The sequence below is a fragment of the Triticum aestivum genome, chromosome 1A (assembly GCF_018294505.1).
Source record: "Triticum aestivum cultivar Chinese Spring chromosome 1A, IWGSC CS RefSeq v2.1, whole genome shotgun sequence".
Taxonomy (NCBI): Eukaryota; Viridiplantae; Streptophyta; class Magnoliopsida; order Poales; family Poaceae; genus Triticum; species Triticum aestivum.
This window is the reverse complement of record NC_057794.1, coordinates 491,660,175-491,683,562: the sequence shown is the minus strand read 5'-3', so window position 1 is coordinate 491,683,562 and position 23,388 is coordinate 491,660,175. Positions and strand designations below refer to the sequence as shown.

Sequence of the window (23,388 nt, the reverse complement as noted above, 5' to 3'; positions counted from 1 at the left end):
CATGCAAGTTAAAGTCCAAAATGAGGGCAAAAGTGTTTGGAAAAGTAGATACGATGGAGACGTATCAACCCCCTTAAGGGCCTGTTCTCAAGTCCTCCAGCTCCACGCTTCACAATCTGAATGTGCGGAGCTGAGCCAAACGTTTTAGCTCCAGGAAGCTAGCTTCGAGAAGCCCTTCTCGATCCTAGTGTAAATCCGAAGGAGTTTGAGAAGCTAGGGCATTGTAGCTTCAAAAATCCACTGAAGCTTGGAGTTGGCCGAAATTACAAGGGTTGCCACCGCCAAGTGAAGAAAACGCTTCGTTTCATATCTCTCCTCCCGTTTTCCATCGTCGAAGCACGCTCAGCAGGTCTGTCCTTTTATTTTGGGCCGCATGCAGCCCATTTGATGATCTCCATCCAGCCCAACATGGCGCTACAGCCGCAGGAAGCCCAAGGTTGCGATGGAGAAGCTGTTTTCGGTGTAGAACGGACGTGAATCGCTGCGTGGAGCGAGCTAAGAAGCTGAATTTTTGGAGTTGGGAGAGTTGGGAGGACTTCAGAACAGGCCCTAAATCATAGAGAAATATAGACAAAAAACAAATTTGTGGAATTGTTAACTTGACTACGAAATAATATGGTTATGTTAGAAACATAGGATAGTATTGTAGTAGTGCATGACAATTCCGTATAGGGTCTAGTTGAGTACGCGTGTGGTAGTAAAAGTTGGTCCTCAAATTATCCATTCTGCTCATTCTACTCATTGTGTGTTGTTTGGTAGTTGGGCTACAAAGCAGTCATAGGCCTATAGTAGAAACGGAAATTCCATATTTACGGAAACGAAAAGTTCAGTTTCCACGTATGTTCCGCCGAAAAACACCATTTCGTTTTTGATTCCGCTTCCGCATAAAAAAATCAATTTCCGTTTTGCGAATTTCCATTTCCATTTTCATATTTCCTCTCCGTTTTCATTTTTCCTCCCGAAAAGCAGAAACTTTTCACTCCATTTTCATCCCTAATAAACACTGTAGTTGACATTGTACACGAACACTGTAGATCAAGCACTGTAGACGACCTTATGTAGACAGGACCACTGTAGATCATGTGTTGTTCATGCAGATCCATCCATTGATCCTTGATCGGACGGTTTGAAGAAGGGGGCCAGTCACCATACTATTCGCCGGTGACTTGTCCACAGCAAGTCACTAGATCTCAGTCCGTCAGTTTGGTAACCGAGGGGGAGGGGACTCCATAATCATAATTTAGTACGAAATATATGATTTTGTGGCTGGGAAAATATCTCACACTGCAATCAAGTTGTGGCCATTGCAAACAAGAATGTCACATGACCATTTTCATGTGCTAGAATAAGAACAACAATACACGAATGTCAGAATTTAGTATGAAATATATATGATTTTGTAGCTGGAAAAGATCTCTCATCTACCAACAAAACATCATGTGACTATTTTCATGTGCTAGAATAAGAACGACCATCATTGTTCGACAGGTTCCCAAATTTAGAATTGTGAGGCCAACGCCAATATGAATGAATAAATTTTAGCTACCTGTGAGGTTGTTGTGGACCTCTCTGTCCATACAAAAAGCTATAAATTATCAAATAATCGTGTCCAGGCTAGCAGCACTTCTTGATGATGCAAGTTGTAAGGCAACGACCAAGAGTCCTTATCTTCCTCATCAGCTGGAAACTGTAGCTCGAAGTTGGTTGTATTATACACAATGTGGAAGTCAGGAACTATTTCAGAATTTATGATAATTTAATAAATAGTTTCATCCAATTCGACATATATTTTCTTCAAGCTTTCTAACTAAAAATCAAGAACATATATTTTTACTAGGTACTAGTAGGTTAGTTCCATACAATCCAACATCACTGGATTAAGAAAACAACAACTCTACAAACAGCTTTAACATTTCTGTTGTCGTCTACTCTAGAAAAATTGGTTCTATTGAGTGCTCAATTCTCTAGAAACTCCATATTTAGACCAACAAACCCATAATTATGAAATATAGTTTCAAGAGATGTCATGTGATCCATCATGACATATGTTAACTGAACTTGACATTCAGAATTTGATAATCAAACGCCGATTACTCCACTGTCACTGTTAACTCAACTGGACAGATGAAAGTTCATCTTTTAAACTAAAGATCAAGAGCAACCAATAGTATGAATGAATACCATGTGTTAAACGTGATATGCAAGACGTACTGGTCCCACCTAGGCCGAACTAGGTTAGTTAGAGATAGAGTTAGGCAATATTCTTGTAACCTCTTTCATCTCTATCTTCTCTCTTTAACTTGGTTCTCAAGATGTAATCTCAACAGCCTGTATGCATATCTCAGGGATACGCCCCTGCCTATATAACACGAAACCGTCGCCTCCAATGAGGTACGACATTCATCGATAGTTTACATGGTATACAGAGCCTCCTCTATCCACTACATCGAGAAAAAACCCATCTCCATCGCCAGCCATGTCGTCCTCCTCAAGCATCGGTCAGTCCTCCCTTCTTGGGCAGGTCACGGAGAAGCTCACCCGCACCAACTACGTGTTGTGGTGTGCGCAGGTGACACCGCAGCTGAGGGGAGCTGGCTTCTTCGGCTACGTCGACCAGACCGTGCCGGAGCCTGCCAAGTTCCTCACCACGAAGGACAAGGACGGGAAAGAAGAACAGACGCCAAATCCTCTTCACGTGATCTAGTTCAAAGAAGGACAACAGGTACTTGGATACTTGCTAGACAATCTCACCAAGGAAGTCCTTGTGCAGGTCACATCCATAGCTACGCAGCATGAACTCTGGGCTACTCTTGCACACATGTTCTCATCACAGTCCAGAGCCCACGTCAACAACATCCGCGCCACACTCTCCATGATGCAAAATGGCACGCAAACGGTGGCGGCGTACTTTGCTCACATGTGATCTCTCGCAGATGAGCTTGCAGCCGCGGGAAAGCCGATCAATGACTATGAACTGGCTTCCTACATCACCGCCGGCCTCGACATGGAGTACCGGCCTCTCATCTCCGCCAACGACGCCCGCACCGAGCCCATCAACCTCGACGATATCTTTGCTCAGGTGAGCAGTTTTGATCAGCGCCTTGCCCTCTACAACGGGGCGGGTTCTGTTGGAGGCTTCAAGTCCTCTGCCAATGCGGCTGTCCGTGGCCGTGGAGGTGGCGGCTCTCGCTACCGCGGGTGCAACAAGGGCAAGCCATCGGGCGGAGGCAACAGCGGCAACGGCAACTCCTCCAACAATGGCGATGGAGGCGGGTGGGCGGCCCTTCTACAACAACAACAGGGGTCGCCGCAACTCCTCTGGCAAGCCTCGCGCGGGCCCTGACGTCACGCGCTGTCAAATTTGTGGCAAGCCGGGCCACACAGCAAGGGACTGCTGGTGTCGTTTTGAGGAAGATGAGGAATCTTCCCAAGATGAGAAGATTGCAGCAGCGGCAGATGGCTCCTATGGAGTCGATACCAACTGGTATGTGGAAAGCGGCGCGACAAACCACATTACAGGTGAGCTGGAGAAGGTGACCGTACGTGAGAAGTACCGTGGATAGGACCAAGTTCACGCTGCCAATGGAGAAGGTATGAGAATTAGTCACATTGGTAGTTCAGTATTTAAAACTCCCCATAGAAAAATCCATCTAAGAAGAATTTTGCATATTCCTAGTGCCTCAAAAAATCTCCTTTCCGTTCATCGCATTGCCCTTGATAACCATGTCTTCCTTGAATTTCACCCGTTTTTCTTTTTGATCAAGGATCAGGTCACGAAGAAAACCCTATATCGAGGTAGATGCGTTCGAGGGCTTTACCCGTTGATTCCGGAGCTTAGGAGACTGAATAAACAAGCCTATGGTGTCACCAAAGTCTTGTCAACACGGTGGCATGATAGATTAGGGCATGCATCTTTTTCTTTGATCAATCATGTGCTTAGTGTCGGTGTCAAAACCGGCGGATCTCGGGTAGGGGGTCCCGAACTGTGCGTCTAAGGCAGATGGTAACAGGAGGCAGGAGACACAATGTTTTACCCAGGTTCGGGCCCTCTTGATGGAGGTAAAACCCTACGTCCTGCTTGATTAATATTGATGATATGGGTAGTACAAGAGTAGATCTACCACGAGATCGGAGAGACTAAACCCTAGAAGCTAGCCTATGGTATGATTGTATGTTGCCCTACGGACTAAAATCCTCCGGTTTATATAGACACTGGAGAGGTTTACACAAGGTCGGTTACAAAGGAGGAGATACACATATCCGTATTGCCTAGCTTGCCTTCCACGCCAAGTAGAGTCCCATCCGGACACGAGACGAAGTCTTCAATCTTGTATCTTCATAGTCTAACAGTCCGGCCAATGGAGATAGTCCGGCTGTCCGGAGACCCCCTAATCCAGGACTCCCACAGTAGCCCCTGAACCAGGCTTTCAAAGACGATGAGTCCGGCGCACAGTATTGTCTTCGGCATTGCAAGGCGGGTCCCCCCTCCGAATATACCACGGAAGAATTTGAATATAAAGATAGTGTCCGACCCTGCAAAATAAGTTCCACATACCACCGTAGAGAGAATAATATTTCCACAAATCCAGTTTGCTGACTTGTTTTGGCAACACGACATTATGTCATGGCCCAGTGATTATTCGAACTGTTTCCTTTAACTAGCCCCGCACATAACGCGAGGCAGTTTTTTGACACGTCTTGTCAAAGCAGAGATCGTGTCCCCTTATCACGGGATTCTCATCAATACGGGTGTGGGTAACCCAACCGCGCCATCGGTCACGGTGCTTGGGGGACAAGCGAGTTTTACCAAGCTAGTGGGGACGCATAGTTTCGTCCGCCCATATAAAGGGATAAGGATTTACCTTTTCATCCACGCCTTCTTCCTCCTTTGCTCATCCACCTTCACACACTCGAGCTCCAGGGCCCAAGTTCGCATTTCCCACCTCGACCTTCTCCAACCATGTCCGGAGCGGGAGGTAGGTGGATGGTCTCCTCCGTCACGGAGGGACACGTCAAGAAGCTGGGGAGAGCCGGATACTTGCCCGACGGCATCGCGCACCGGCTCACAGAGGAGGGGCAGCTCATCCCCACCCCCATGCCCCATGAGAGGGTGGTGTTCCTCACCCATTTCCTCCGCGGACTGGGATTTCCTCTCCACCCATTTGTCCGGGGGCTCATGTTCTACTACGGCCTGGATTTCCATGATCTGGCCCCGAACTTTATCCTCAACATCTCGGCATTTATCGTCGTGTGCGAGGCTTTCCTCCGCATCAAGCCCCACTTCGACTTATGGCTGAAGACTTTCAATGTCAAGCCGAAGGTAGTGAGCGGCCGCCAGGCGGAGTGCGGAGGCTCCATGGTGGGCAAGATGTCCAATGTCACATGGCTCGAGGGCTCCTTCGTGGAGACCATAAAGGGGTGGCAATCGGGGTGGTTATACATCACCGAGCGGCGTGACCCTACATGGGTAGCGGCCCCCGAGTTCCGATCTGGCTTCCCCACACGGCTCACCTCCTGGCAAGAGAAGGGCCTGTCCTGGGGTAGTCCGGGAGAGCTGACCGGACTCCAAACATGTATTCAAAACATGGTGAACAAGAAGCTCAAACTCGTCAACGTAGTCCAGGTCATGCTCCACCGCCGGATCCTCCCGTGCCAACAACGGGACTTCAACTTGTGGGAGTTCGACCCGGCGCAGCACCAAACTCTGAACAGGCTCTTTGACACAACTCACGAAGATGCCTAGAGGGTGCTGTTCAAGAGTGCCGAGGCCCCCCCTCCCATTACTGAGGATCGCGGATTCAGCGCGAAGCGCCAAGCCAATGCGGTAGGCTGCTTTACCTCTCACAAGATACTTATTTTTTATAGATTGACTCCATGCGGGATCTAAACTCCCGTACCTTTGACAGGTCTGGCAGGAGACGGTCGGACAGATCAACTATCCGGCTCCTTTGCCCGAAGGCCCAGCAGACGCTCTTCTGGCGAAGATGCTGACTCCGGCTCCTTATACGGTGCTGGAGAAGACCAAGAAGGCCAAGGGAACCCGAAAGAGTTCCCGACGCCAGGCATCGTTAGACTCACCGTCTGAGGACTTCACGGTGCAATCCTCCCCCGAAGACGAGCAGGCAGAAGAAGATGCTCCCCCTCCAGATGGGGGAGACAAGAAAAGGAAGGCCGCCCCAACTGGGGAGGCCAAAGGGTCCAAGAAGGGGAGAACTCTCCTTCCGGGCTACTCTACCACCACCGCCGGTGGCGAAGACGAGTGGCTGCCCAGGGCCAAGCCCCTGGGGAAGTCGTAAGTATTCGGATACCAGAGTAAGTCATAGTATTCCTTTGTCGCACTACTTCACCTAACGCCGAAATATGATTATGCAGGCCGCCCCGAGCCCGTATCGATGTATCATTGGATGGCTCCTTGGGTTCGTCGGATATGGATAGCGATCCAGTCCCGACCGCCACCTCCCCTCATCCTACGGACGACACCGAGGTGCTATCTCACGAGGCACCGGGTCAAGGGGAGACAGTCCCGGAGGCGCCTCAAGGTGGCCTCCCGGACTCCGGGAGCCGAGGGGACAAGGCCCCTGAGAGCTCCGAGTTCGGTCCTCAGCCGAACACCGCGCTGGAACCTCCAGTGGTTCCGGACTCGGGCGGGCAGCCTCCTTCTAAGAGGGGCGAGACGCCTGTACCGGTGACCTCTGTCCATCCAGAGGCGCCGGACAATCTACTGGAAGCGCTTCGCAGCGCTTCCATCGACGAGGAGCACCGCACTATCATGAGTGCGGTGATCCAGAAGGTTCAATCCGCCAAGAGCGGATTGACTGAAGCCTGTGCCAGCCTTCTAACAGGCTTTGAGGTAAGTGTTTAAAATATAGGAAAATATTACCGCATAGACAGTAGCCTCTGATGCTCTGTTCGGTGGTCACAAAGAGAAGCCGAACAGAGGATCAAACAATATCGCAGGAGTCTAATATGAGTATGTCAATATGCATATGCAGGCTTCGCTGTTGGCGTCCGCCGCACTGACTGCGGAGGTTGCCGTACTGAAGCAGGACCTTAAAGGGTCCCAGGACGAGCTCGGCCTTGCCAAGAGGCAGCTCGAGGAGAACAAAGGTAAGTAGTACCTAGTCTGTGGATATGTATAAAAAGAGTGCAATTGCACAATGACAGGATCATCATGAATTTGCCAGGGGCCACGACCGAAGTGGCGACCCTAAAGCAAGCGTTGTCCGAGGCCAAAGATAAAGCGGCCAAGGAGCGCACCGAGCAAGAAAATCAAGAGGCTCGGGTGGGCGAGGTGCAGCAAGAGCTCCAGGCTCTCGTGACGAAGCACGAGGCGTTGGAGCTTGACTCGAAGATGCGGGAGTCTGAGCTTTCTGCGGCCCTCGAGAGTGCAAAAAGTGCCAAGGCCGAAGCCCAAAAGGCCCTCTAGGAGATCGACACAATGAAGAAGATAGAGGCGGGTAAGGCATTCTATATCCAGAGCAAGCATGTAAAAGTAAATTACTGATTACTTACCTGAATTCGGAGCTCTCCAGGAGCATTCGCGGATTTGCCACGCAGCGTGTCGGATGCCGCGCAGTTTTACCAGGCTGAGGAGGGAAGCTCAACGGAGAAGCTGTTCTGGTCTCAGTATACTGGGACCGAACACCCGATGCCTCTGAGCGACTAGCTAAAGCAGTTGGTCAAGCTGCACAAGGCGGCCGAACAGGCCATGAAGGGCCTTGTAGTCCGGTTGTGGCCTGGCGACACCCTTCCGAACAGCTACTTCGGCCTGGTGAGGCGGCTTGTGAATGCCTGCCCACGACTGGAGGTCGTCAAGCGATCCGTCTGCATCGAAGGTGCACGCCGGGCTTTCGCCCGTGTGAAGGTGCAGTGGGCCAAGCTAGACGTCGTGAAGCTGATCAAGGAAGGACCGCCGCAGGGCAAGGAGCATCGCACCCCCGAAATTTATTATGAGGGTGTCCTGAAGGCTGCCCGTCTTGTAGCGAATGAATGTTCAAAGGATGTAATATTTGAGTAGACTTGCTCGTGTGATCCTGTATGGTGAAAACTTGTTTAATATGCGCTATGCAACGCTTGTGTGAATTTAAAATATTACCTTCTGTTTGGCTGTTTATCCAATCTGAGAGATGGCTAGTCCTCGGCTTCTGCCCCCATGCCACGAGTGCTGGGGTGTTTGGGATAAACCTGAGCACTCTTGTTCCCATGTTTGGGTCCTTCGAGGGAGGTGCTCAGCACAACGAACAAGGCAACCGGACTAATAATGCTTTATCACTCTCACTTAGCCATAGAATTCTATAATTTTAAATTTCGGCGAAGCCCCTGGTATGCGGAAGGCCGAATTCGGGGCGCGATACAAGCCTTTAAGTCGGACAGGGCCGGCCCCTCGCTCTAAGCGACATAAGTCTTTAGGGACTCGAAAATCTCGCCGAACAGCGACCAGTCTCTCGCCTTATCATGACAGTCAGTTTTAGCTTTCTCTACTGAGGTGCGAAGCCCAGCAGAACCGGGGCATAATCGCAGTAGTTCTCCTAGCGCTACCTTAGCCGATAGAGCGGAATGTATGGTACCAAAACATAGGAGCCGAGCGAACCCAACATTTGACCAAAGACATGATTCGGAGCTGATGCATATAATGCTATAAGTTCGGGGTGCCGCACTTGTGAAAGTGTTCGGATTTTTCACACCATATTGTGGGGTACGAAAGCCCCTGGTGTATTGGCCGTACCAAAGTGTACGGTTGCAAGGCATCGTTAATGAACAAAAATATATATAACAAGAATGCAATAATAGTCGTGATGTTATGCATTGTTTATTCAAAAAGGTGCGTTAAAGCAGAATGATACAGATAGTGCGATAGGAAAAGAGTAGGACTATGTCCCTTCCAAGGGCAAGCTGAGGAATAGTATTAAATCAAATATTTCGCTTGTTATTGTAATCCACCTGGGAATTCTGTGGTGTGACGTAGCTTTCTGCCTCCTTGGTTGCTGCATCAAGTGTTCGGCAATAGTGCTGCCGGATAGGGTTTCCAAAGATTAAGGTCCTGAAAAAGAGAAAAATAACCAAACGAGAATCCCCTAATGCGGTTTAAGCCGCGTCTTGGGGCGTGCCGCAGTTTTGCCCCCCTCCCCGCCTGTGCCCCTGGTATTTTTAATGCGTAATTATGTACGCGTGGCATGAGTTTCACCGTTTGGCTGGGACTGGGGTGGGGGCCGCATTGCTAGGTGAGCTCAGATCGCGCCAGGCGATCTAGTTGCCGATTGCTCCGAGCACGCTTGAAGGTGTCCGGGTCTTGAAACGCCGAACTAGTGGATTGCCTTGAGAGGCTGCTTTGCACTTCTGCTGCGAGGGCCGCGGTGTGCTCCTCCGTTCGGAGAGAGTGCTCTGTGTTTCCATTGACTGTAATAACCCCGCGAGGTCCTGGCATCTTGAGCTTGAGGTATGCGTAATGCGGTACCGCATTGAATCTCGCAAATGCGGTTCGCCCGAGCAGTGCATGATAACCACTGCGGAACGGGACTATATCGAAGATTAACTCTTCGCTTCGGAAGTTATCCGGGGATCCGAAGACCACTTCCAGTGTAATTGAGCCTGTGCAATGGGCCTCTATGCCTGGAATGACGCCTTTAAAGGTCGTTTTTGTGGGTTTGATCCTTGAGGGGTCTATACCCATTTTGCACATTGTGTCCTGATAAAGCAGGTTCAGGCTGCTGCCGCCATCCATAAGGACTTGAGTGAGGTGAAATCCATCAATGATTGGGTCCAGAACCAGTACTGCGAATCCGCCATGACGGATACTAGTGGGATGGTCCCTGCGATCGAAAGTGATCGGATAGGAGGACCATGGGTTGAACTTTGGGGCGACTGGCTCCAGCGCATATACGTCCCTGAGCGCACGCTTCCGCTCCCTCTTGGGGATGTGGGTTGCGTATATCATGTTCATCGTCCACACTTGTGGGGGAAACATCTTCTGTCCTCCGGTGTGTGGCTGCCGGGGATCCTCCTCGTCATCGCTATGTGGCCCCTTGTCCTTATTTTCGGCAATTAACTTATCGGCCTGCTTGAACACCCAACAATCCCTATTGGTGTGATTGGCTGGCTTGTCTGGGGTACCGTGTATTTGACACAAGCGATCGAGTATACGGTCCAAGCTGGACGGACCCAGCGTACTTTGTTTGAATGGCTTTTTCCGCTGACCGGGTTTAGAGCCTTTGAATCCGGCATTGACTGTCGTATCCTCGGTATTATCGCTATTAATGTGGCGCTTATGTTTGTTGCGACATGACCTGCTATTGTCGTCCTTGGTATCTGAAGTACCATGGTTCTTTGATATGTTATTACTGCGAGCCAGCCAGCTGTCTTCTCCCGCATAAAAGCGGGTCATGAGTGTTGTGAGGGCTGCCATAGATTTCGGCTTTTCCTGACCAAGGTGCCGGGCTAGCCATTCGTCGCGGATGTTGTGTTTGAAAGCTGCTAGGGCCTCTGCATCCGGACAGTCGACGATTTGATTTTTCTTTGTTAGGAACCGAGTCCAGAATTGCCTGGCCGATTCTTCTGGCTGCTGAATTATGTGGCTCAAGTCATCGGCATTTGGTGGCCGCACATAAGTGCCCTGAAAGTTGTCGAGGAATGCGGCTTCTAGATCTTCCCAACAGCTAATGGACTCTGCTGGCAAGCTGTTAAGCCAATGCCACGCTGGTCCCTTGAGCTTTAGTGGGAGGTATTTGATGGCGTGTAAGTCATCACCGCGGGCCATGTGGATGTGGAGGAGGAAATCCTCGATCCATACCGCGGGATCTGTTGTGCCGTCGTATGATTCAATATTTACAGGTTTGAAACCTTCTGAGATTTGATGATCCATTACTTCGTCTGTGAAGCATAAGGGGTGTGCGGCGCCTCTGTATTGGGCTATATCGCGACGCAGCTCGAATGGGTCTTGCCCATTGTGTTCGGCCCGAGCGGATTTGCTTTTACTGTATCCGGCGTGGCGTTTATCGTCTCGCAGAGTGGCGCGCCCTCGTGATCCGTAGATCGATCTTGCATGCTTTGCTTTGTCCTCCAATATGTCTTGCAGGTCTGGCGTATCTCCCCATGCCTTTTTATTTGAATGGAGTCGGGGTGCAGGCTGAGTTTTTGGCTGGAATGCCTCTCTATTGCGGCCACAAGGTGGCCGATCAGCCGCGTCATACGCTTCTTCCTCCAGTCAGGGTAGCAACCTGCACTTTGGGTAACTCTTGGAGGGGCGCTCGAGTTTATATTCCTCGGCCACGAGGACTTCAGTCCATCTGTCAGCTAGTAGATCCTGATTAGCTTGAAGCTGCTGCTGCTTTTTCTTAAGGCTATTTGTCGTGGCTATAAGCCGGCGTTTGAAGCGCTCTTGTTCGACGGGATCCTCTGGCACAGCGAATTCGTCGTCGTCGAGGCTTGCCTCGTCTTCGGAGGGGGGCATGTAATTATCATCCTCCTCCTCTCCATCTCCCGCTCTCTCAGGAGGGCTAGCTCCTCCATCCTCCTGCTCTAAATCTTGCTGGAGGGGATTGTTGTTGTCTTCGGCACTATCTGGAGTATTATTATCTCCTGTGCCGGTATCACCACTTTTGCTTTGGCGGGACTTAGAGCGGCGCCGCTGATGTTGGCGCTTGGGTTGCTTCGTGGAGGGGTCATCCTCCGCTATCTCGTCGCCATTGCCTTCTTTGGGTGTATCCACCATGTATATATCGTATGATGAGGTGGCTGTCCAGTGCCCCGTGGGCAGTGGTTGCTCATCGTCTCCCGCATCGTCGTCCATACTGTCGATGTCTTCGGAGTTGAAGTCGAGCATGTCGGTTAAGTCATTGACAGTGGCTACTAAGTGGGTGGTGGGTGGGCCACGAATTTCTTCGTCGTCCGCATCCCAGTCCTGCCAGACATAGTTCGGACAGGATCCTCCTGATAAGGAGAGAGACCTTAATGAGTTCAGTATGTCGCCAAAGGGTGAGTGCTGAAAAATATCCGCGGAGGTAAACTCCATGATCGACGCCCAATCGGATTCGATAGGAACGGGCGCAGGCGGTTTGGAGTCCGTGGCCGGAGAAGGATCCGGCAGTTTAACAACACGGCTCTCGTGCAAGGTAAGGTCGATGTTTGGCTCAATCGCCGCTGAGGGTAAGGCCTCCGTGGCGGGGTCCATTCCCCCGTCCATGGACGGCGCAACTGGCTCTGAATTGAGGGTCGGAGCGGCTGCCTGTGCGATCTCCTGAGCACTGTCCGATGGTAGAGCTAAATCGTACTCATCGTGACCGCGTGACGCACAAGGCAGAGGCTCAAATCCGTCAAAGATCAAGTCTCCACGGATATCGGCCGTGTAGTTTAAGCTTCCAAACCTGACCTGGTGGCCAGGGCTGTAACTTTCAATCTGCTCCAGATGGCCAAGCGAATTGGCCCGCAATGCAAAGCCGCCGAACATGAAGATCTGTCCGGGGAGAAAAGTCTCACCCTGGACTGCATCGCTATCAATGATAGTAGGAGCCATCAAGCCTAACGGCGACGACACAGAGGAACTCTCAATGAAAGCACCAATGTCAGTGTCAAAACCAGCGGATCTCGGGTAGGGGGTCCCGAACTGTGCGTCTAAGGCGGATGGTAACATGAGGCAGGGGACACAATGTTTTACCCAGGTTCGGGCCCTCTTGATGGAGGTAAAACCCTATGTCCTGCTTGATTAATATTGATGATATGGGTAGTACAAGAGTAGATCTACCACGAGATCGGAGAGGCTAAACCCTAGAAGCTAGCCTATGGTATGATTGTATGTTGTCCTACGGACTAAAATCCTCCGGTTTATATAGACACCGGAGAGGTTAGGGTTACACAAGGTCAGTTACAAAGAAGGAGATACACATATCCGTATTGCCTAGCTTGCCTTCCACGCCAAGTAGAGTCCCATCCGGACACGAGACGAAGTCTTTTCATAGTCTAACAGTCCGGCCAATGGAGATAGTCCGGCTGTCCGGAGACCCCCTAATCCAGGACTCCCACACTTAGGAAAAATAAGCTCCCTTTTGTTGGTGAGCGTAGTAGTGAAACAATTTGTGATTCATGTCAACGTGCTAAGAGTCATCAATTACCTTATCCAGTGTCTACAAGTGTTTCTACCAAACCTCTCCAACTTATATTTTCTGATGTTTGGGGGCCTGCCCCTACCTCAGTTGGAAGACACTCTTATTATGTTAGTTTTATCGATGACTACAACAAATACACATGGATCTATCTTCTTAAGAAACGATCCGATGTGTTTCAAGTGTTTCACAACTTTCAAGCACTTGTAGAAAGAAAATTTGATTGCAAAATCCTTGCTCTCCAATCTGATTGGGGAGGAGAATACAGAAATCTAAACTCATTCTTCCAACAAATTGGCATATCTCACCATGTGTCTTGTCCTCATACTCATAGCAGAATGGCTCTGCTAAGCGTAAGCATAGGCACATCGTTGAAGTGGGTCTTGCCTTGCTTGCTGCTGCGTCCATGCCACTAAAGTTCTGGGATGAAGCGTTTCTTACCGCCGTTCATCTTATTAACATATTGCCTAGTCGGGTCATCAACAATGAAACTCCGGTAGAACACTTGCTTCACACCAAACCCGACTATACTTCCTTAAGAGTGTTCGGGTGTGCATGTTGGCCCAATCTTCGCCCATACAATAATCGCAAGCTCATGTTTAGATCAAAACAATGTGTTTTTCTGGGTTACAGTCCACAACACAATGGTGTAAAATGCCTGGATGTGTCTACCGGACGTGTATACATCTCCCGTGACGTTGTGTTTGATGAAACTGTTTTCCCTTTGCACATCTACATCCAAATGCCGGTGCCCTTCTCCAAAAAGAGATCCTTTTTTACCATCTCATCTCACCGGCGTTGCCCATGGGGACGAATTAAATACTGATGATCCATTATTGACTAATCCTCTTACTAATGGTGAACATGAGTGTTGTGATGAAACATAAAAACGGTGCAGAAAATGCTGAAGAAATTGATCAAAATCAATATTTTATGCGTCCTGGACAAAGCAACAGCAGTGCAGAGGCGAATCAGCCTCGGGATCACAGCATGGCAGTCTAGGGATCCTCTCCCTGCAGGTCTACCCCGCAATCTCCTACGGGATCCGTGCCAGGTGCAGCAGATCGGTCCGCCCCGGCACTTGTGCCGCGTCACGACGCCAATGGCGGCTTGGTGCGCCCCTCCGCTCCGCACCACTTGTCGCCTGCCGCGTGGCCTGGGTGATTCGGCAAGGCATGGAAACCCGTCCGGATCTGGCTGGGGCCGTGCCATCATCAGCTCATCATGAGCCTGCGGCGGATGTGGGGGCTGGTGCGGGATCCTCTGCGCCTATTCCCTCTCGCTCACCGCCTGCTGTAGCCACAGAAGATCCACCGCGTCGCCCCAGCCCGACAGGTCGCCATCAGGATCCACAGACGATCCTGCTACGAGATCTCCTAAGCAGTCAGCGGGATCTTCTGCGCCAACTTCTTCACCATTACGAACAAGGCTTCAAAGGAGAGTAACTCAACCCAAAAATTATAAAAGCATAGTAAAATTTGGTCCTGCATGTACCACAGATGAACCAAGTACTGTTGCTGAAGCCTTGAGTGATACACGGTGGAAGAAGGCTATGCAAGAGGAGTACGTGACGCTTCAGAAAAAATAAAACCTGGCACCTGCATGTCGAGGTAAAAACATGATTGATTGCAAGTGGGTCTACAGAATTAAGAGAAAATCTGATGGAACCATAGATCGTTATAAAGCTAGACTCGTTGCAAAAGGTTTCAAGCAATAGTATGGCATAGACTATGAGGACACCTTTAGTCCTGTTGTGAAGGCTGCTACTATTCGTCTTGTTTTGTCTATTGTTGTGTCTAGGGGATGGAGTCTACGTCAACTTGATGTACAGAATGCGTTCCTTCATGGCGTTCTGGAAGAGGAAGTGTTCATGCGACAACCTCCTGGGTTTGAGGACAAAAACAAACCCTTCCATGTGTGCAAACTTGATACGGCTTTATATGGACTGAAGCAAGCTCCTAGGGCATGGTATTTCAGATTGAGCTCAAAACTTCAAACACTTGGGTTTAATCCTTCTAAGTCTGACACCTTATTGTTTATTTACAATAAGTCAAATACCTCCATATTTGTCCTAATATATGTTGATGGTATTATCGTCACGAGTTCATCAAATGAGGCTGTTACAGGACTGCTAAAGGATTTAAACTCTGAGTTTTCTCCTAAGGATCTAGGAGACTTGCATTATTTTCTTGGGATTGAAGTTAAGAAGAATGGAGATAGTCTTCACTTATATCAAGAAAAGTATGCAACTGATCTTGTAGCCAGAGCAAGGTTGCAGGGCTGTAAGCTAGCTCCAACACCTTTATCCAGTGCAGAAAAGTTATCCTTGTCAGAAGGAGACCTCTTGAATCAAGAGGACAGCACCAGGTATAGAAGTATGGTTGGTGCACTACAGTACTTAACTCTGACTAGACCTGATATCTCTTTTGCTGTCAATAAAGTATGCCAATTTCTTCATGCACCCACTACAGTACATTTGACAGCTGCAAAACGCATACTCAGATATGTTAAAGATACCTTGAGCCTCGGATTAACATTCAGCAAGTCATCATCAACTCTTGTCAGTGCATTCTCTGATTCTGACTGGGCATAGGCGCTCAACAGGTGGTTTTGCAGTTTTCTTTGGTCCTAACTTAATCTCTTGGTGTGCAAAGAAACAAGCTACTGTATCCAGGTCTAGTACAGAAGCTGAATATAAAGCATTGGCTAATGCCACGACAGAAATCATTTGGGTTCAGTCCTTGTTGAGAGAGCTTGGTATACGTTGCAAGCAAGCTCCATGTTTATGGTGTGACAATCTTGGTGCTACATACCTTTCTGCTAATCCTGTTTTTCATGCAAGGACCAAACACATCAAAATTGATTTCCACTTTGTCAGAGAAAGAGTTGCTGCCAAGAAATTGGACATTCGGTTTATTCACTCTCAAGATCAGGTTGCAGATGGTTTTACCAAAGCCTTATCTACAAGAAGTTTTGAAGAGTTCAAACGTAATCTCAACTTGACCAAGTTGTGATTATGGGAGGGTGTTAAACGTGATATGCAAGACGTACTGGTCCCACCTGGGCCGAACTAGGTTAGTTAGAGATAGAGTTAGGCAATATTCTTGTAACCTCTTTCATCTCTATCTTCTCTCTTTAACTTGGTTCTCAAGATGTAATCTCAACAGCCTGTATGCATATCTCAGGGATACGCCCCTGCCTATATAACACGAAACCGTCGCCTCCAACGAGGTACGACGTTCATCGATAGTTTACACCATGCATAATGCCCAAATGAATGACCATATTACTCAGTTCACACTGCACACACTTGTGCTTCTGTTCATGGCTTGCCTTGTTCAACAACTCCGCAGCGAGGTAGGAATAGCTCATACTATACTGTGTGATTTCATACAATACAAGGTGAAACAAACTATATGTACAATTGCATTTTTGCTTGTCTAATGAACGAGGGAAATGAGGTTGTGCTCACTTTGTGAGGTGAGGATGGTTTCATATGGGGCAGGGGTGCTGCGGCACGGGGCTGCTGGAGATGGGGGCCATGTGCACCGGCCTGCTGCCGCAGTGCAAGTCGCCGGCGCAGTACATGTTGTTCGACGCCGTGCACCCCACGCAGGCCGCCTACAAGGCCGTTGCCGGCCAGATCATCAAGACCCACATCGCGCAGTTCAAAAACTAGTGAGATGTGAGTTCTAGTTCTGCAGCTTCGGCTGCGCACGTAGATGATAGAGGAATTAAGCTCGTAGATAGAGTAGATACAGGATTGCTACCAGAGTAGATTAGATATTACTACAGTTCAGTCGAATGTCCTTCAGACATACAGATAGTATCACTAAATTGGTTTGGCACTTTACTGTGATTATTCAGATAGAGTTTAGACTTCAGATCAGCTTCTAGTCATAATAGCAGATTGGATTGGTTCAGATTTTTTTTCCCATGAATTTGATAGTATCACTAAATTGGTTTGGCACTTTACTAAGCATAAAAATAAGCATAATACTGAAACGCTCATCATCGATTCGCATGTGGATGCATCCACCTTTTGCCTTAGTTATGAGTCTGAATTAACTCCCATATTTTCATCAAAACGAGATAGTTGGTCAGCAAACTCCAAAAAAAAAACCTCTCTAGATTTTCCGCAAATTCAGAGTCCCGTCATCAGCTGCTACTTCATTGTTAGCCCTAAGAAACCTGAAGTTAAAGATAAAAGCCATTCGGCAGGTGTGAATATAAAGAGAATGAGCCATTGGGAAAAAAGAGATAGAAAAATCAAAGTATGATATGCATACTGACAGCGAGATTGCGGCAAGAAAAATCAGGCTCCTAGATGAGCATGGACTGGTGATCAGTTTGTACGGTGTTGATATTTCAGCACAAGCTTGAGATTCAGGCTTGATCAATTGGTGTTGGTGATGATATTTCAGGAAAAGAAGAAAATGCTCAATTCTTGATATGTATGCTCAATTCACTGTAATCATCCAGATATAGTTCAGATCAGCTTCTACTCACAAATAGCAGACTGGATTGGATCGATTGCGATTGTCTTAACACATCCTCTCATCAGCCCTCTCCAAATGAAAATCAAAACTTGAAACTAAATAATTGGTTATCTCCATTCTAAACAATATAAGCCAGGAGGAGTGCAGCCTTCAAAACATGTTTTGCAGGTAAAATGAAGTGAATGGTAGATCAGGAAAAAAGGGGCAACTAGCCATAATATACAAAACTAGCAGTTTAATATATATTTTTGTTCATACAAAACCAAAATAATGGAAAGGAAAACCAAATGATCAGATTTTAAGTGTTCGAATTTTAGCTAAGCAACTAAAGAATATAAATAAGCACAGTACTGAAACGCTCATCATCAATTCGTCACATGCCTCATACAAATAAGTTCCTCACAAGTGAGTTAAACATGTGGATGCATCCACCTTTTGCCTTAGTTATGACTCTGAACTAACTCCTAGATTTTCCCCAAAACGAGATAAGTCACTTCCACAAACCCAAACATCTCCATATTTTCCGCAAATTCAGAGTCCCGCCATCAGCTGCTACCTCATTGTTAGTCTTAAGAAACCTGAAGATAAAGGACATGTAAAGATAATGCACCATAGCGAAAAAAGAGATGGAAAAATCAAAGTATGCCTCGATGACACGCATGTCTTGGCAGCGAGATTGCGGGAAAAAATAATTAGGCTCCGAGATGAGCATGCATTGGTGATCAGTTGGTGTTGGTATTTCACCACAAGCTTCAGATTCAGGCTTGATCTATTGGTGATGATATTTCAGGAAAATAATAAGAAAATGGTCAATTGGAAATTATGATGACACTTCAGCTTCAGATTCAGACTTGATCTATTGGTGATGATATAATGTGTTTCACAATATATAGTTCTGCACTTTATCTGTTTATCATGATAGCTAGTGCTGCAGACAGAAACCGCTTCTTTCTTCAGATAATGGAAGCTAGTTCAGAAAACACTATACTACTAGATGAAGGGTCCATGCTAAAAGACATGTTGATATTTGTTAGTAGAATTGCAAGTTGCTACCACAGGACTACGACTGGAGGAACAAGTTCAAGTTGCTAGCATTCAACAGAGCGGCCTGTGCCGATTGTTAGTTCGAGCATGCTTATAATAAATAAATATTAGTACTAGTTCCACTGCAACACTAACTTAGAACTTAACCAATTACAGGCTAACTTTAAAAACGACGACATTTCTATTTTACTGGAGGATGATGATATATAAGCAATACATACTAGTTGTGATTCGCAAAAGGAGCAGAACATTATTTCAACAGATCATAAACTGCATATAGACTGAGTAGGAGATATATCTAAGAAAATACAACATCCTAAACATGTGAACGGATGACATGCATCTAATAGTGGAGCAATATAAGCATGACATAGGAAACAGTACCAGAGATACATTGGATGGTAACTTTGTCACCTTCATTTCGCCTGCTGTTTGTCTGAACGAACCAAAACATCCGCCAGAGTCTTGTTTTTCGCGGTGTCCAAAGTCTTGTTCTTGCCTGCAAAAAGTTCGTTGATCAAGATACAAGAACTTGGAACATAACTATCTTATACTCATAAAATGTACAATGCATCTATGTACAACAGGAACATAAAATGTATCACCTGGAATTGTGCTAGACCAGAGAAACGACGGGAGCAGACATGGCAGATAACAACCTGAACCCAACTGGCTTGCATCAAGAATCACAGAACCCTCGATCATCCTCTTGCGCATGTCCAAACTAACATGGATTTGGTCCACGCTGAGATGCAGAGCATCAGCGTTTAGTGGGTCGATAGCAGCAATCGAAGGCGTCGCCTTGGCATTGCCCCCATTGCGCCAGAGATCGGGAACAGACACCTGGTGCTCCAGTGTCCAGCGGCCGCTCTGGTGGTTGTCGAGCACGAAGGACCTGATGTGTAAGGGGTCGACCTCGGCGTAGCGCAGCCGGCCGGCGCTGACCCCCATGTGCCGGCGCTGCACAAGCTGCTCCATCTCTGTCTCGCCCTGTTGGTTCGGAAGCATGCTGTCAGGAGGGAGCTCGACGGGGCAGAGCTCGGGCCGGTCGCTGAAAGGGTCGACGCAGACGGCGCCCCAGCTCACGTCCACCCACCAGAGCCGGCCTCCGAAGTCCAGCACCTCGTGGCCCAGGTGCATCCGCCGCTGAGGCGGCAGCGGGGACGGCAGCACCTGCTCGTCCCAATCCCCTGTCTCGGAGGAGAACCGGCGCAGCAGGAGGCGCCGCCCGCCGTCGACCTCGGTGAGCTGAGCAGCGGCATACCTCTTGGGCGGCCCGTTGAGGCCATCGCCGTCGGCTTGGGTCAGGAGGCACATGCCCGCCATGCCGTCTGCAAACGTCAAGGTCTCCTCCTCCGGTTCCTCGAACTCCGGGAGGCGGAACAGCTGGCCGGATTGCAGACGAAGCGCGTGAACTTGCGGTAGAGGAGCTCCAAAGGGGCGACCTTGAGGAGCACCTCGGCGGGGAGGTCCAGGCCGGAGAGCGGGTGAGCCCTGTAGCGGGACTTGAGGGTGCCGAGGAGGAGGAAGCCGTGGGCGCTGGCGGCGAGGGCGCGGCTGCGGAGCATGTCGGAGTACACGCGGCCGTCCGGGGGAGGCTTCGACATGAAGGCCCGGCCGAAGATGGGGATGGTGACGTAGGAGACGGCGGGGGCCCGGGCGAAGGAGAAGGAGATGCTGACGAGCACTGGTTCCCGCAGCTCTGAGGCTCTGACAATCAGGCTTTCTTTTCCATTGTCAGTTTAGCTTAGCTTCCTCGCGTGGCCTATGTCTGTCCCAACTGCCCAACTTTATGGACCGGCAATTTCTATCGTGGTAGTTGAACGAAAGATTCAAATCGGGGAGATGGGGCTCAAAGATTCAAATGGACCTCATTTTTTGATGCATTGTAAAATTAGTATAAAATTGAGTCATCTACTCCCTGCGTCCCATAATATAAGAGCGTTTTTCACATTAGTGTAAAAAATGTTCTTATATTATGGGACGGATGAAGTATTTTGAAACAGAGAGAGTAGTTTTGGTGCTTCTACACCTAGACTAAACATGATCTCTCCCCACGATCGCCCATCTCGTCGAGGTAGCTGCATCAGTCTGAAAGGTTCAAATTGAGAAGGGGCTGAGACATTCAAGTGGGCTACTAGCGAGGTACAATCCATACTTTTTCCTTTGATTTTTATATTTAAATATATTATGTTTTTGAATCGCAGTCTAATTTATGTTTTTGTGCGGGTCAATTTATGTTTCATTTGCATGTTAGTCTTTTTTGCGACGAGGCCTTTGAAACAAGACCACTTTTGAATATCTTTTGATAAGTTTTAAAATCTTCATCAACTTTCAACTGTTCAAACTTGACTACAACGGAGAATGAATTCAACAAGTTTCAAATACTAAAACTTAAACCCACAATGTCGTGTTTCCTGCCGATGCCCGCGTCGATGCGTCATGCACCGACAAGTCCGGCAACGAGTCCCGCTTTAGTTATTTTTTATATGTATTTAAGTCATAGTGCGGCTCATTTTCTGCCTTGTATATGAATGAAATGTAGTTCGATGAATCATTTGTAGTTCTAGTTGAGTGAATCATTTTTAATTATATTTCAATGAATTTGCATCTTGTGCTTGGGTGGGGAATTGAAGAAGAAATAGTTAGCCAAGGACATATGGGTGCCATATGCAAGGAAATTTTGAAGGCCGTATTACATACTCCCTCCGTTCCTAAATATTTGTCTTTCTAGAGATTTCAACAAGTGACTACATACTAAGCAAAATGAGTGAATCTACACTCTAAATATGTCTATATACATCCGTTTTTTTAGAAAAGGTGGATGACCCCCGGCCTCTGCATCTGGGAGATGCATACGACCACTTTATTGATTATTCTCGAGGACCGTACAAAGTATTACAACAATGTGCCTGAATCCATCATCTTGGCAACATATGCCGCTACTCCTATCCAATATGATGAAGGGGTGCTAGCTGGGCCACTACCCAAACCACTCACCTAAGTCTAACATCAAAAGCCGAAAGCCGAAACTCATTCGGAAGCTCCAACCGAGCCACATACCAGGTCTGGGGCACAATCCGGTCAGACGTACTCGTGTGTCATCTCCGCCATCTTCCACAGGTCTTCAGATCATATTGAGGCTTCTACCTTGTCTGGCCACTCTGCCATCGACGTCACCATGACGCCAGACAACAACCTCCTCCTGCGCGAGCCCATCTCCGCGCATCGGACGCCGAGTCTCCACAGCGCCATGCCATCGATCTCCGCCGCCATCAATGTGTGATATGAAGCACCGCTCCACCATCCCTCCAGCCATCACTTGCTCCAAAACGATGCCCCTAGAAGGGAAAGCGATAGAACGCAATCATCATCCGATCCGGAAGACCCAGATCTGGGGTTCCCCCCTGAGCACCCCGAGCCTGATGGCGCAGACTGCCGACGATGCCTCGACCATCGGCAGTAGCTCCACCGGACGAGTGTCGCATACGTCGCCGTAGCCTCCAAGATGAAGCTGACCAGAATGCATGTGTAGACACCGAACCGCCACCACTTCCACCGCCGCTTGAGCAACCCCTGAGCAACGCCTTCAGGAAGGAGCACGCCACCGTGGTGTCATCGTCGCTTGGAACAGGGGGGTCTGAGGTTTTCACTTGAGCTCCTGGGAGGGGTGGAAGGAAGGAGGTCCTCTCCGAAGCCTCCAACGAGGGAAGCAACACCCAAAGGCACTGCCATCGGAGTGGCCGCCACGCCGGCAAAGATATTCCCTCGGAACCCTTCCAGCCACCGGATCTGCAAGGCCAGCACCCAAGAATGGTGACGGAAGCCATCAAGGGCCAGATCCGCTGCAGATCGGAGTAGATCGGGGCTCGAGAACGAACATCACCATGGCCACCAACATCCAGCGAGGAACCGCCGCCGCAGCCGAAGCCCACCACCTCCCCGCCATCCACATGGCCAGGGAAGTGGCCCACCTATCCACGCCGGTGCCGCCTGCCGCCAGGCTGCGCCGCGTGCCACCAGCCAGGGCCGCCGCCATGGATCCGAGGCTCCCCGCCCTAGGAGGAGACGCCTGGATCCCCGCCGCCACCTTCATCAGTACCACGCGGCGGCGCCAGTGAGTACTGTTGGGGATCGTAGCAGAAATTTAAAGTTTTCTACGCATCACCAAGATCAATCTATGGAGTAATCTAGCAACAAAGGGAAGGGGAGTGCATCTACATACCCTTGTAGATTGCTAAGCGGAAGCGTTGCAAGAACACGGATGAGGTAGTCGTACTCGTGGTGATTCAAATCATGGTCGATTCCGATCTAAGCGTCGAACAACGGCGCCTCCGCGTTCAACACATGTGCAGCCCGGTGACGTCTCCCATGCCTTGATCCAGCAAGGAGAGAGGGAGAGATTGGGGAAGACTCTGTCCAGCAGCAGCACGATGACGTGGTGGTGGTGGAGGAGCGCGGTACTCCTGCAGGGCTTTGCCAAGCACTACGAGAGACGAGGAGGGAGAGAGGTAGGGCTGCGCCTTTGGGGGAGAGAGACTCGCGTGTTGGGCAGCCCAAGACCTCCACTATATATAGGGGGAGGGGAGGGGCTGCGCCCCCACCTAGGGTTCCCTCCCTAGGGGTGGCGGCAGCCCCCAGATCCCATCTGGGTGGCGGCCAAGGGGGAGAGAGAGGGGGCGCACCTAGAGTGGGCCTTAGGGCCCATCTGCCCCTAGGGTTTGCCCCCTCTCCTCTTAAGGGCGCCTTGG

General features: G+C 49.1%; 2 pseudogenes; one reads left to right on the top strand and one right to left on the bottom strand.

Annotated features, from left to right (window-relative positions):
* Positions 1 to 2,956: 2,956 nt before the first annotated feature.
* LOC123072683 (uncharacterized) lies at positions 2,957 to 3,095 on the top strand (annotated as a pseudogene).
* A 15,094-nt stretch (positions 3,096 to 18,189) lies between these two features.
* LOC123190143 (uncharacterized) lies at positions 18,190 to 21,751 on the bottom strand (annotated as a pseudogene).
* Positions 21,752 to 23,388: the final 1,637 nt, after the last annotated feature.